The following is a 13275-nucleotide window of genomic DNA, read 5'->3' as shown; positions in this document are numbered from 1 at the left end:
ATCCTGCATAGATATAGGGAAGGCTGAAGATACCTGTTTAATCACAGGCAAATCCACTGGCAATATGCCAGTGGCACCACCTATCATCTTAGATGTTTCTTTAAACTACTATATAGGGTTCTTGAATTCTTCTAGCCCACCAACTAGAGGTAGGTGAAAAGTTGCTTTAAGGGAATAGACTGATGTACTCCTGTTTAGAAGCAGTTCTTTGGGTGTAATTCCACTGACTTTTTTTTTTTTCAGGATTCCAGGATCGCTTCTCGGCCTTTTGGCTAAGATCAAGTGTAGTATCTGGATTCCAGGAGTCGAGCACAATAGTAAAAACACCAAACCAGAATTGGTAGCAGTGGCTTGATGCTGTAAAAACTGTAAGACTCTTATGAATCTGCACAAATCAGTGGAAGTGGCAAGAATCAGCCAGAACATTATTAGAAGATCTTTGGTGCATTTCTCTCTCTGAAGTCAGGACAAGCAAAGATCGGGCAAGACTAGTTAAGACTAGCTAAACATTGCAGAGTTTGCAATGCAAGAGCATCCTTTTATTGTTTGTAAGGTTCTACTTATTCTCTTTCCAAACATTGCACAGCTTCTCAAGTATCTGTATCAACAAAACATTCTCTTATATTTCTGTTTCAACAAAAGATCCTCTCACTAGAAAACTCCAAGGACAACATCAGATACTGTCTCACAAGACAGCTTTTAGAAAAACATCACATGACTCCACTGATTTTCCAAAGAAAAACCTCAGAAATTTCCATTTCACACACATACACACACACACACAACACAACATGCATATACAATTCATGCACACCACATTCACATGAAAAGTAATCTCTTGGGATGAAAAAATAAGGATTTCTATAGCCTCTGTCAGATAAGAATATTATCATGACTGTCATATACTATCTAAAACTTTTAAAATGAAACTGCTGTAGAGACACTTGGAAAAGCACTTCTCCCTACCCTCCAAGGATTTATCTTCTGCAGCCTGGGCATGCAGCCCAAGCACACTTGTATACCTAAACATCCTATTTCCATTGAAACAGCATATAGAAAGTGAGATGTAGTTGTTTTTGATAGAGAATTTCTTGCTTCTTAACCAACTTGGTTGAATTTGGATGTGACTTGTGGTGCTTATCTATTTATTAGTGTGGTTTGATGGGAAAGTTCCCTGAAGAATTGTGTTTGAATACCTCCAGTTGGTAGCACTCTTTGAGAATATTGAAACCTTTGGGAGATTGGTCTTCAAAGGAATTAGTTCATTTGGATAGGGTCTTGAGACATGACATTGCCACAATTCCTGTTTCTTGCCTGCTCCCTGTATGCTAATGCAATATGGTTGGGTAGCATCCCACATGTTCCTGCATGCTCCATCTATTATTAAGAGATAAAGTCCCTCAAAACCTCAGCCAATAATCCTGTCTTCTCTTAATTAGTTTCTTGTCCAGTGTTTTGTCACAGAAACGAAGAAGGTAACTAGAGATTTAGAACTTCCCATGGGAAATTTGGAAACAGCAGATTTTTGCTCCCAGATGATCAGAACAACTCAATAGTAGAAGTTTAGAAGTGTAGGATGAATGGTCTGAGGAACCCCTAACAGGTGATTTGATCAATTAGTGTAATGGTTTGTCACCAATTAACCCTCTACTGAGTTTCAGAGTTTTCTGTGAGACATTTGAATAATGAGGTTGGTTTTCATATGGTGAATGTGAGAAGAACATGAAAAATCTGGGCACTGGGTCTTTACTCAGTCAACCTAAGCATCATACTTTCTTTTTTTTTTTTTTTTTTTTTTTTTTTTTTTTTTTTTTTTTGGAGCTGGGGACCGAACCCAGGGCCTTTCGTTTGCTAGGCAAGCGCTCTACCACTGAGCTAAATCCCCAACCCCGCATCATACTTTCTTGAATGAACTGTAACATAAACTTATTTCACATGTTTATCCTATATGTACCATGAAAATCTAGTCAGGTAACGGGCTTCCTTGTCAACTTTAGAGCAAGTGTTCTTAATGGAAGCGTGCAATTTGTAAAAGTTTATCTGTTAGATATTAATAATTCCACATTAGTTTCCACTTGACTAAAGATTTTGATCTCCATTTGTGAGAACTATTTAGAGAAAATGTTTGATTTATAATGGTCTTCCATTGCATCACTAGAGATACCTTTCTAATCATTTAAAAATACATGTGTGCTGACTCTTCTTAGGATGCATTATGAGATCGCATTGTGCTGTGTGAATGGAAAATATCAGGTAATATGTAATTCAGGCCCATGCTCCTGTGCCCTTAAGGGAGGTTTGTAAAAAGACTCTATAATCACATCATGAAGAAGCACAGGTCAAAAAGGAGCTGAATGGCATCTGAGCTGTTAACTTGAAGTATAGTTGATTTCGTATTTCAAAAACACAAATGCACATGGTATCAAGAATTATATCATTATTGTATATACTTATGTTCTTGCCCTTCTCATTTCAATTCAAAAATGTCTTAAAATATTCAGGGTTAGGAAAAGGCTAACTTGCTAAAGTACTTGACGTACAAATGTACCTTGTATTCAATATTTTCAAATATTTATATGTTAGCCCAGATTTGTATTTCCCACCCTGGAGAGTCATTACAGGTGAAGTCTAGGATTTAAATCTCTCACCAGACGAACAGATTGGATAAAGTTCAAGACAATACAAGTATCTGACTCAAACTAACACGGTAGATATCACAATAGGCACAACAGTTGAGACTAACCTCTCAGTTACAGAATTCTTTGAAAAAATGTACAGGTTCATATGCATACATGTGCAGATTCACATGCATGATCATACATACATTCACAGACACAAATAAACAATGCAAGAAAAATATCAAGCATCTAGTCACTGTAATTTCAAATATTGCACTTTATAAATACATACAGCTGTTCATATGTCAATGATGTTACTGTTAAATACTCATATTTCACATTGCCAATATCCAGATTAAAACTGAAATGTACGTGTAGAGCATTTTTTATTATCACCTAGGGAGTCAAGTAAGCAGGGCTTACATGTACTAACATGGGCTTACATGGACTCAATGGGCTCACAGAGACAGAAATGACAAGCATGGAGCCTTCTTGGGTCTATATCACTTCCTCTGTGTATGCTAAGGCTGTTAGCTTGGTGTTTTTGTGCAATACCTAACTGGAAATTGGTGTATCTCTGATATTTTTGTTTGTTCTTGAGACACCTTTCTTGTTATTGGGTAGCCTTTTCCAGTTTTAACAGGAGGGCTTTTACTTTGTCTTATTTTATCATTTTGCATCCTGCTTGGCTACTATCTCTAGGAGACCTGCTTTTTTTCCTGAAGAGGAAATGGATCTGCAGTGGATCTGAGAAAGGGTAGTTGGGGGCAACTAGGAGGAGTGAAAGGATGGGACATTGTGGTTGGTATTCATTGTGTAAGAAATTAAAAAAAATAAGAAAAAAGAAAATAAAGAAAAATCTAAGTGAAAACATAATATATTGTCAATGTGAATACTTAGTACATTCCTACCAGACATTTTACAGTTGTATTTTTATTAATTTTTATTAGTAAGCTCATAATGTATAAAATCTTAAAAATGTGATACATGTATGAATAGAAGATAGGTCTACCTAAAAAGAAATTTGACAGCTATTTGACAATTATAGACAATTTAAAAGAAATGAATGTGTTCATATTATAGCTTTCTAGTGCCCTTAGTAACTGTTGACTTAAATCAGGCCTAAATATTTCCATTAAGGAACAGAAATCTATACAAGATTTGAGCATTACTCTGTGGTACAGATTATACAGATTTAAGTAATCACAATTCTGTTTATACGATTACATGCAGGTATCTTCACATGCTAATAGTTAAGAAGAATCTCACTTCCCAAAACTCATCACTGTGGGGCCTTCTACTAATGAAAAAAACTGGATTTTGCATGCAATTTGCTCACATTTTTTTCTGCTACAGCATAAAATATAACTACAAGAAAGGGATATACAAATCAGCCACAAAAATATGTAACCTTGAGCTAATTTAAGACTTACCAAGCCAAGATGGGGACATTATTCACTTGGCAAAATGGTTGACTAGTATCAAGCATTCATGGAGTCCTGGAATTGATATCCAGCACATAAATCAGGCATGGTGCTGCATTCTTATAGTAACAATACTTGGAAAGTGGATACAGAATCACCATAAATTCAAGGATATCCTCAGTTACCAGGCAAGTTCAAGGCCAGTCTGGGATATATTTCATAAAACCTCCCCCAACAAAAAAATCAGAAACACCTTATAAATTTCCTAAAGCCTCTATTTTATCAATACCATTATAAAAAATTGGCAGAATTAAGAGACTTCAGGGGTTGGGGTATTAGCTCAGTGGTAGAGCATTTTCCTAGCAAGTGCAAGGCCCTGGGTTCGGTCCCCTGCTCCGAAAAAAAAGAAAAAAAAAAAGAGACTTCACATTTCCTGGCAAGTCGTTAGAAAAAGAAATATAGTAAACTGATTTATACCTATGAAATCAAAACCTTAGCTAGAGTTTACTGGCATGTCTTAAAACATTAAGAGTGACTGGACATTCTAAAATGTGAAAAAAAAAATATTCTTACCTGTTAGATTGGTTGCAAACCTTTTCTTCCTGCTTATGGAACTGCTTGCACATATCAGTCAGTGACATGGAACAATTTGGTGGCTGTGGAACAGGTTGAACATGGCTGTGCAAACAACAATGTGTTGGAAATATAAAAGCATACTGAGTATTAAAAACTTTTTGTAGGAAAATGTAAAATATTTCAATGATCCATCCTACAAATTATATATGTTAAATTAGATGTGACATACTAAATAAAATATTTAAGCTAATTTTTTATTTCTTAAAATTGTGTGTCATCTGTTTGCACACCTATGTGTTCTTCATATGAATGTGGGAACATGTTAATGTGTGTATGTATCTAGAGGGCAGAAGGTACTCTATGATGAGATCTACCTCTCTCACCTTCACATTAATATTTAAAACAGGGTTTTTAAGAAATCCTGGTACTAACCTATTCATCAACTATGCACCAGGGATCTGACTTTAGCATTGGGTTCACAGACATGTATCTTGTTTATTAAGTGGTCACCATGGATCCAAACTCCAAGGCTTAACACTTATTCAGAAAGCCCTTTACCCAGTGAGCCATCTCCTGAGGCTTCTAGTTAGATTTTTTTTTTTTTTTTTTTAGTGTGGCTACTAGAATATTTAAAAGTAGCTCTCAATTGAGATCTATATTTTTTCTATCTTTCATAGTCTCTCTAGTGCATTTCTTATTTTAGAAATGTGTTTACATTATTGATGTATAATTGACATATATGTATAATTTAAGTGGTCCATTGATGAATATATATTTTGATATGTGATGAAACTATTTATCAAAGTATCTACCAGCTCCATAATTAACTATTTTATAAATTTGTTTTCAAGTTTTAGTATCACATTGAGAAACTATCCTGAAATTTTCAAATACATAATGCTTGGAATATATATGTTTCTGCTTGGCGAGGATGCGGAGAAAGAGGAACACTCCTCCATTGTTGGTGGGATTGCAGACTGGTACAACCATTCTGGAAATCAGTCTGGAGGTTCCTCAGAAAATTGGACATTGAACTGCCTGAGGATCCAGCTATACCTTTCTTGGGCATATACCCAAAAGATGCCCCAACATATAAAAAAGACACGTGCTCCACTATGTTCATCGCAGCCTTATTTATAATAGCCAGAAAATGGAAAGAACCCAGATGCCCTTCAACAGAGGAATGGATACAGAAAATGTGGTACATTTACACAATGGAATATTACTCAGCTATCAAAAACAACGAGTTTATGAAATTCGTAGGCAAATGGTTGGAACTGGAAAATATCATCCTGAGTGAGCTAACCCAATCACAGAAAGACATATATGGTATGCACTCACTGATAAGTGGCTATTAGCCCAAATGCTTGAATTACCCTAGATGCCTAGAACAAATGAAACTCAAGAGGGATGATCAAAATGTGAATGCTTCACTCCTTCTTTAAAAGGGGAACAAGAATACCCTTGGCAGGGAAGAGAGAGGCAAAGATTAAAACAGAGACTGAAGGAACACCCATTCAGAGCCTGCCCCACATGTAGCCCATGCATATACAGCCACCCAATTAGACAAGATGGATGAAGCAAAGAAGTGCAGACCGACAGGAGCCGGATGTAGATCGCTCCTGAGAGACACAGCCAGAATACAGCAAATACAGAGGTGAATGCCAGCAGCAAACCACTGAACTGAGTATAGGACCCCCGTTGAAGGAATCAGAGAAAGAACTGGAAGAGCTTGAAGGGGCTCGAGACCCCATATGTACAACAATGCCAAGCCACCAGAGCTTCCAGGGACTAAGCTACTACCTAAACACTACACATGGACTGACCCTGGACTCTGACCTCATAGATAGCAATTAATATCCTAGTAAGAGCACCAGTGGGAGGGGAAGCCCTGGGTCCTGCTAAGACTGAACCCCCAGTGAACTAGACTGTTGGGGGGAGGGCAGCAATGGGGGGAGGGTTGGGAGGGGAACACCCATAAGGAAGGGGAGGGGGGAGGGGGATGTTTGCCCGGAAACCGGGAAAGGGAATAACACTCAAAATGTATATAAGAAATACTCAAGTTAATAAAAAAAAGAAAAAAAATATATGTTTCAGCTTATTTACCTGTTGCTATAATAAAAAAATGCCCTTACAAAAGTACCCTGAGTGAGAAAAGTTTTATTCTGGTTCAGTTCACAGAATCCCCATAGGATGGTGAAGGCAGCAGAAGCTTCAGGCAACTGGTCACATAGAATCCTCAGTTGTTGTGTAGAGAGAAATGGATACTTTTGCTCAGCTCATAATCTTCTGTTAACATAGTCCAGAAGCTCCCCCTAGGGAATGATATCACAAACAGTGGGCAGTTCTTCCATTAGTTTAATTAATCAAAGTACCCTCTCCTACACAAGGATGCCTAAAAGTGCAAGTTGATTTTAGAGTTCATCAAATTCATCTGAGGTTGACTATAAGCTTTTTCACCTACATAAGATGTCAATCTCTAGAACTACTTCACCTGCAAGTTGTTGATTCATACTTACTAATCTCAACTTCCTAGTATACCTCTATCAGCTACATTTCTCTTCTCTACTTCTATAAGCTTGGTTTTAGATTTCATTTGTGATGTCATGCCATAACTATCTGTAAAATTCTACGTTTTTCAAAATACTCTTATTCTTACTTGAAATGATAGGATGAATAACACTCATATGCATGAATTTTATATTATCACTTCACTCTGGTATGGATAGGCATGTGGAATGATGCCACAATAAATATTTTGTGGAAGATGTCCCTTCAAGATCCAGATTTAACTTCCTATGAACACATGTCTAACAGTATCATTGCAACTTCTGCTTTTGAAGCTTCTCAGGATACTATGTGCTCTTTTCCATGAATGAGATATGATGAAGTAAAAGTCATGTTCATGGGTTAGAATGATAAATATTATGTAAAGGGCCATATTATCTCAAATGATCTAGAACCTCAGTACCTTCGTTATCAAACTCTCAAGGGTGTTTTTTTTTTTAAATGGCGAACTTTTACAGTTCTGCTAAATCTATACATATTCCATTAGAAAATGTAATCTTAACAATAAAACAACAAATCTGAAAGAGTCCCACTTAATGATTTCAAAATACGTTCCAAAGTAAATGTTATAAAAATAGTATTATAAGACACACATAGTGATCAATGGTATATAAAAAGATAGATTTATTCTTATCTCACTGTATCTACAGTGGTGAACTCAAAATGTATTGAAGTTATGATCCAGTTCATGATACTACTGAAAGAAAGTAGAAGGTAGAAACAAAGTGTTCCATTTATCAACAATTTTTAGTTAAGATATGAAAATCAGGGGACAGAGAGATAGTTCAGTGAGTAAGCTGTTTCCCTTGTAAGCATGAGGAGCTGTAAGGAGTTGAGATTACTTCTTAGTGCTTACTTAAAAAGCAGCAGTGGCAGTGGTCAAGCACATCTGAAATCCAGCACTAAGGAAGCAGAGGTGAGCAGAACTCTAATTCTCGGGCCTAGTCAGCTTCACCTAGAAAGTGAGTGCTGGGCTAGTAAGAAACAAACAGTGTATGAGAAAACAAGGTGGATGGTGCCTGAGGAACAACATCTAAGGTTGAAATCTGGTCTGTATCTTCATGAACAGAAATGTGTAGGAATTAAAGAAATGGAAGCAGAAAGGGGGGGAGGGGACATGAAAACCACCATAAAATAAAAAAAAGAAATGTTTGGCTCAAACAAAACACCCTTCCTATCAAACAAAACAGTACGCGTCAAGGCAAACAATCAGGATAGTGACAGACAACATAAAATGAGGTAAATATTTGCAAGCCTAGCATGGAATGAATACTTCAAATATATAAGACATCAATAAAACTCAAAAGCAAAAAGGAAAGTAAAACACAAATAAAATCAAAATTGAATAAGAGGTCTGAAAAGACATTTCTCAGAAGATCTAACCTGTACAAAGAAATGGGCTTAAAATCTCAAGTAATCTAGAAAATAAAAAAAAGTATAACCATGATAAGACAACACTACACAACTGAGAGAATGGCCACTGTGTTTTTTTAACTTTAAAATTATAACTATTAATCACTCCATGTGTGTATGTGCTTCTGCCACCACACAAGTATGGACAAGCTTTAAACGTCAATTCTATCCATCTACCATCTATAATTCAAGTGTGCAATTCAGGATATCAGGGTTGGTGATAAATATCTTTACATGGTCAGCCATCTTGTTTTACCCAATACATGTTACTAAAAATAAGACAAAAAATACAGGTGGGAGTATTGGAAACAGAAGAAAATAGTCCTAGAGCTGAAATTGTGCTTGGAAATGTTTGCCACATCATCAGAAGGTACAGAGACAGAAATCAAGTATCAAAAAAGGGTTAAATGCAGTATTTCTTTAGAACAAATAATAAAACCTATAGAAATAATTCAGTGAAAGAGATAATGTAGGACAATAGAGATGGACTTACCTTCCTGAAAAAGTAACTATGCTCCTGAATCAATTCTTTAAATAAAAGTAAGTGTTAATCCTCCACTGTAACTAAATATCTATTGTAGTTTTAGACTCAGACAAAAAGCCAGGTGTCAATTTCTTAATAGGTACAAGCTTTATGATATTAGCTATAACAGTCTTTTGACATGCAGGTATTGATCAAAGCTGTCTACTTTCTTGAATGTTCTCTGTTGCTCTCTTCTTTTTTTTTTAATTTTTATTGGATATTTTCTTTATTTTCATTTCAAATGTTATCTCGTTACTGGTTTCCCCTCTATAAATTCCTATACCTTTTCCTTCTCTCCCCCTGCTTCTATGAGGGTGCACCCCACTTATCCATTCTCTCCCTATTCCATTCCTAGTCATTCCCCTACACTGGGATATCAAGCATTCACAGAACCAAGGGCCTCTTCTCCCATTGATGCCCAACAAGTACTTCCTGATACATGTGCAGCTAGAGCCATGAATCCTTCCAAGTGCACTCTTGTGATAGTGGTTGAGTTTCTGGGAGGTCTAGGAGGTCTGGTTGGTTCTTCCTGTGGACTGCAAACTCCTTCAGCTCCTTCAGTCCTTTCTCTAACTCCTCCTTTGGGTACCCCATGATCAATCCAATGATTGGCTGCAAGCATCTGCCTCTGTTTGGTCAGATTCTGTCAGAGTCCCTCAGGAGATGTCTATATCTGACTCCTACCAGCAAGCATCTTGGCATCTGCAAAAGTATATGGGTTTGGTGTCTCTATATGAAGTAGATCCCCAGGTGAGGCAGTCTCTGGATGACTTTCCCTTCAGTTTCTGCTCCAAACTTTGTCTCTGTATTTCCTTCCCTGAGTATTTTATTTCCCTTTCTATGAGAGACTGATCATCTAGACTTTGGTCTTTTTTCTTCTTGAGCTTCATGTGGGCTGTGAGTTATATCTTGGGTGCTCTGGAATTTTGGGCAACTTTCCACTTATAGTGAGTGCATACAATGTGTGCTCTTTTGTGTCTAGGTTACCTCAGTCAAGATGATATTTTCTAGTTCCACCTATTTACATAAAATCTCATAAAGTCATTCTTTTTAATAGCTGAGTAGAACTCCACTGGGAAAATATACTACATTTTCTGTATCCATTCCTCCAGTGAAGGACATTGGGGTTCTTCCCAGCTTTTGGTTATTATAAATAAGGCTGCAATAAACATAGTAAAGCATGCATTTTGGTGTATGTTGGAGCATCATTCAGGTATATGTCGTGGGTGGTGTAGGGGGTCCTCAGGGAATATTATGTGTGATTTTCTGAGGAACAGTCAGACTGATTTCTAGAGTGGTTGTACCAGCTTGCAAACTCACCGACAATGGAGGAATGTTCCTCTTTCTCCACATCCTCATTAGCATCTGCTGTCATCAGAGTTTTTATGTTAGTCATTCAAATAGGTGTGATGTAGAATCTTAGCATTGTTTTGATTTGCATTTCCCTGAGGACTAAAGATGTTGAACATTTCTTTAGGTAATTCTCAGCCATTCCAGTGTCAGGCTGAGTTTGAAGTCATAGATAATTGTCCTAATTACTTTTCTCATTGCTCTAGCCAAATAACTACAAAAAACCTAAGGAGGGAAGGAGTAGTTTATGTTACTCTTCCAGGGGATATGCATCATGATAGTGTTTCTGCGGTAAGGAGAGAGCGAGAGTGTGAGTCTTCACCATCATTAGTCAAATTAAGTGGTTTATCATAAGAGTTATCTCATGGGGTTGGGGATTTAGCTCAGTGGTACAGCACTTGCCTAGGAAGCGCAAGGCCCTGGGTTCAGTCCCCAGCTACAAAAAAAAAAAAGTTATCTCATGTATGACTTATCTTTGGTTATTATGTCTCAGGTTATAACAAGTAGCTGAGAAAAGTCAATGAAAGGAAGAGTTATTTTAGTTTTGTAGTTACTCATGTAGGAGAAACATTGAACGACTGAGGAGGAACCATGGAATCAGACACAGAAGCAGATCTACTGATTAGGAATAAAATGGTAGATAGAAAACAGAACTAGGCAGAATAAACTTAAGTCCCATTCCTAGTGATCTTACATCATCTAGCAATACTCAGCCTCCTTAAGGCTCTACAATGGTACCAAACAGCACCACTATTTGGGGTTCAAGTATTCAAACACAAGAGCCTATGCGGCATACTTTACATTCAAATCATAAAATTCTGTTTCAGGAATCTTGTTTTAGCTGGAAGAAAGTAAACTATAATGGTATGCACATAGGTGCGTACCTATTGTCTTTCTTTTGAACACAGTTATGTGGAGAAGTGCTACATGATATATCAAGGGTACAAGATGAATAATGCATATAGCCTGTCACAGATTAACATAAATAATTAGTGATCTCATCAGTTGCCTCAGCTTGCTTCTGGCTTGTTGCCTAGTCCTCTAACTGTTTGGTTTTAAATGTAGGATTGGAATATGTAGTGAGATAGAGGGAGAGAAACATCAAGACGTAAACAGACTGAAGTGGATAAGAGCATGTATCAGACAAGTAGTCTCATGGCATAGGAAAGCAACAGAATATTTCTTTATTTAAAACATGGGAATCAGAGATGACTGCATAGTAAAGTCTTTGCTTGGTAAACATATTGGCAAACAGTTGTAAACCCAGTCTTCAGGATATGGAGACAGATAGATCTCTGAACATCACCAGCAGGCAAGAGTACTTGATAAATTCCAGATTAGTGAATGAAGCTGAATTGAAACTTTGAAACTGGGGTTACGTGTTAACTGAGTAATGGCGACCAAATTTGTTTTCTGCCACACACACACACACACACACACACACACACACACACACACACGCACACACACACACAGAGAGAGAGAGAGAGAGAGAGAGAGAAGCGACAGAGAGACAAAGTGACAGTGAGACAGAGAGACAGAGACAGAGACAGAGAGACAGACAGAGAGGCAGAGAGAGACAAGACAGAGAAAAAATATTTGTCAACTTCATAATAAAGTGTGTTTCTTAATTAAATGTAAAATAAGAAGACTAACTTTCCCTGAGTTTATTTCCAAAATACAGTTGATTTTTTTCCAGTTGAACTAAAATAGATTCATTAAGTGCCAATTGACCCACTTTTCATTTCTATTTAGAGATGAAATAAAATTCTTCCAACAGAAAGTTCCTCTGACTTATTCTTAGGTCATATCCTGCTAGTTGCAAGTGTGACAGCAAAGCTGGCTCATTAGTACTGCAGAGATGCTTGTATGTGAAGACTTTGCATCTTATTTTACTCTGCTGCTTGACATTCTTCTTTCTAATGTGTAATCTACTGAAAGAAGCTAATCCTCAGCTCATGCCACTCAGTGGGAAGTGAAGTAATTGCTAATTATCTCATCATGAGCACTGCAAAATTTTGTGTGGGTATCTAGTATATGCCATAAGTGAAATAAGATTTTTTTTCTTTGAGGTGTAAATCTAAGATGGGAAACCTGTCTAATGTCTCCAATAAGATAAGGCTCTGAACACAGAGGAAGCTCCCTCAACTGCATATGAGCATCTGAGATACAGAAAATTCACATTCATATAAGGGCAAAGAGGAAAGGAAGTTTCCGGAATAATCATTTAAGAAGCTAGATGAAAATGTAGCATACTGGGCTAGAAGAATGTCTCAGGGCATTTTTACATGTGTCACACATGTGTGAGAAAATGCTGCCTCAGACAATGCTTTCTTCTTCAGGCAGTGATAATGTGCATCTCAGGGGCAATTCTTCGCACCTTGCTTTCTATAAAACCCCTGATCTTTCTTTCCAATTAAAATGATTTACTTACTTTTGTTTTACAAGTCTACATGTTTTGTTTGCATATATGTGTGATCCACATCTATGCAATGGTCCCACAGGACAGAAGATGGCATCATGTCACCTGGAACTGTAGTTACAGACAATTAGGAGCCATCATACAGGTATTAGGAACTGAACCTGGGTATTCTTCAAGAGGAGCAAATGCTCTGATCCACATTTCCATTCCACACTATAGTAGTGACATGATAGAAATACCAGAAGAAAGCTAGGTATCAATTGCTATCCTGATTTTGAATGCAGCTATTTTGATTTGGCTCATCTAGTTTCCTGTCAATTTCTTAGTATTTTTATAATACTTGTCTATTCTCGTTTGCCAGAGAAAATCCAGGAATGAACA

General features: G+C 37.1%; 1 pseudogene; it reads left to right on the top strand.

Annotated features, from left to right (window-relative positions):
* The first annotated feature begins 252 nt into the window (after window positions 1-252).
* On the top strand, window positions 253-332 carry LOC120096428 (U2 spliceosomal RNA; annotated as a pseudogene).
* Window positions 333-13275: the final 12943 nt, after the last annotated feature.

The sequence above is a fragment of the Rattus norvegicus genome, chromosome 13, assembly GCF_021556685.1.
Source record: "Rattus norvegicus strain SHRSP/BbbUtx chromosome 13, alternate assembly SHRSP_T2T, whole genome shotgun sequence".
NCBI classification, from domain to species: domain Eukaryota; kingdom Metazoa; phylum Chordata; class Mammalia; order Rodentia; family Muridae; genus Rattus; species Rattus norvegicus.
This window is presented reverse-complemented; position numbering and strand designations above follow the sequence as displayed.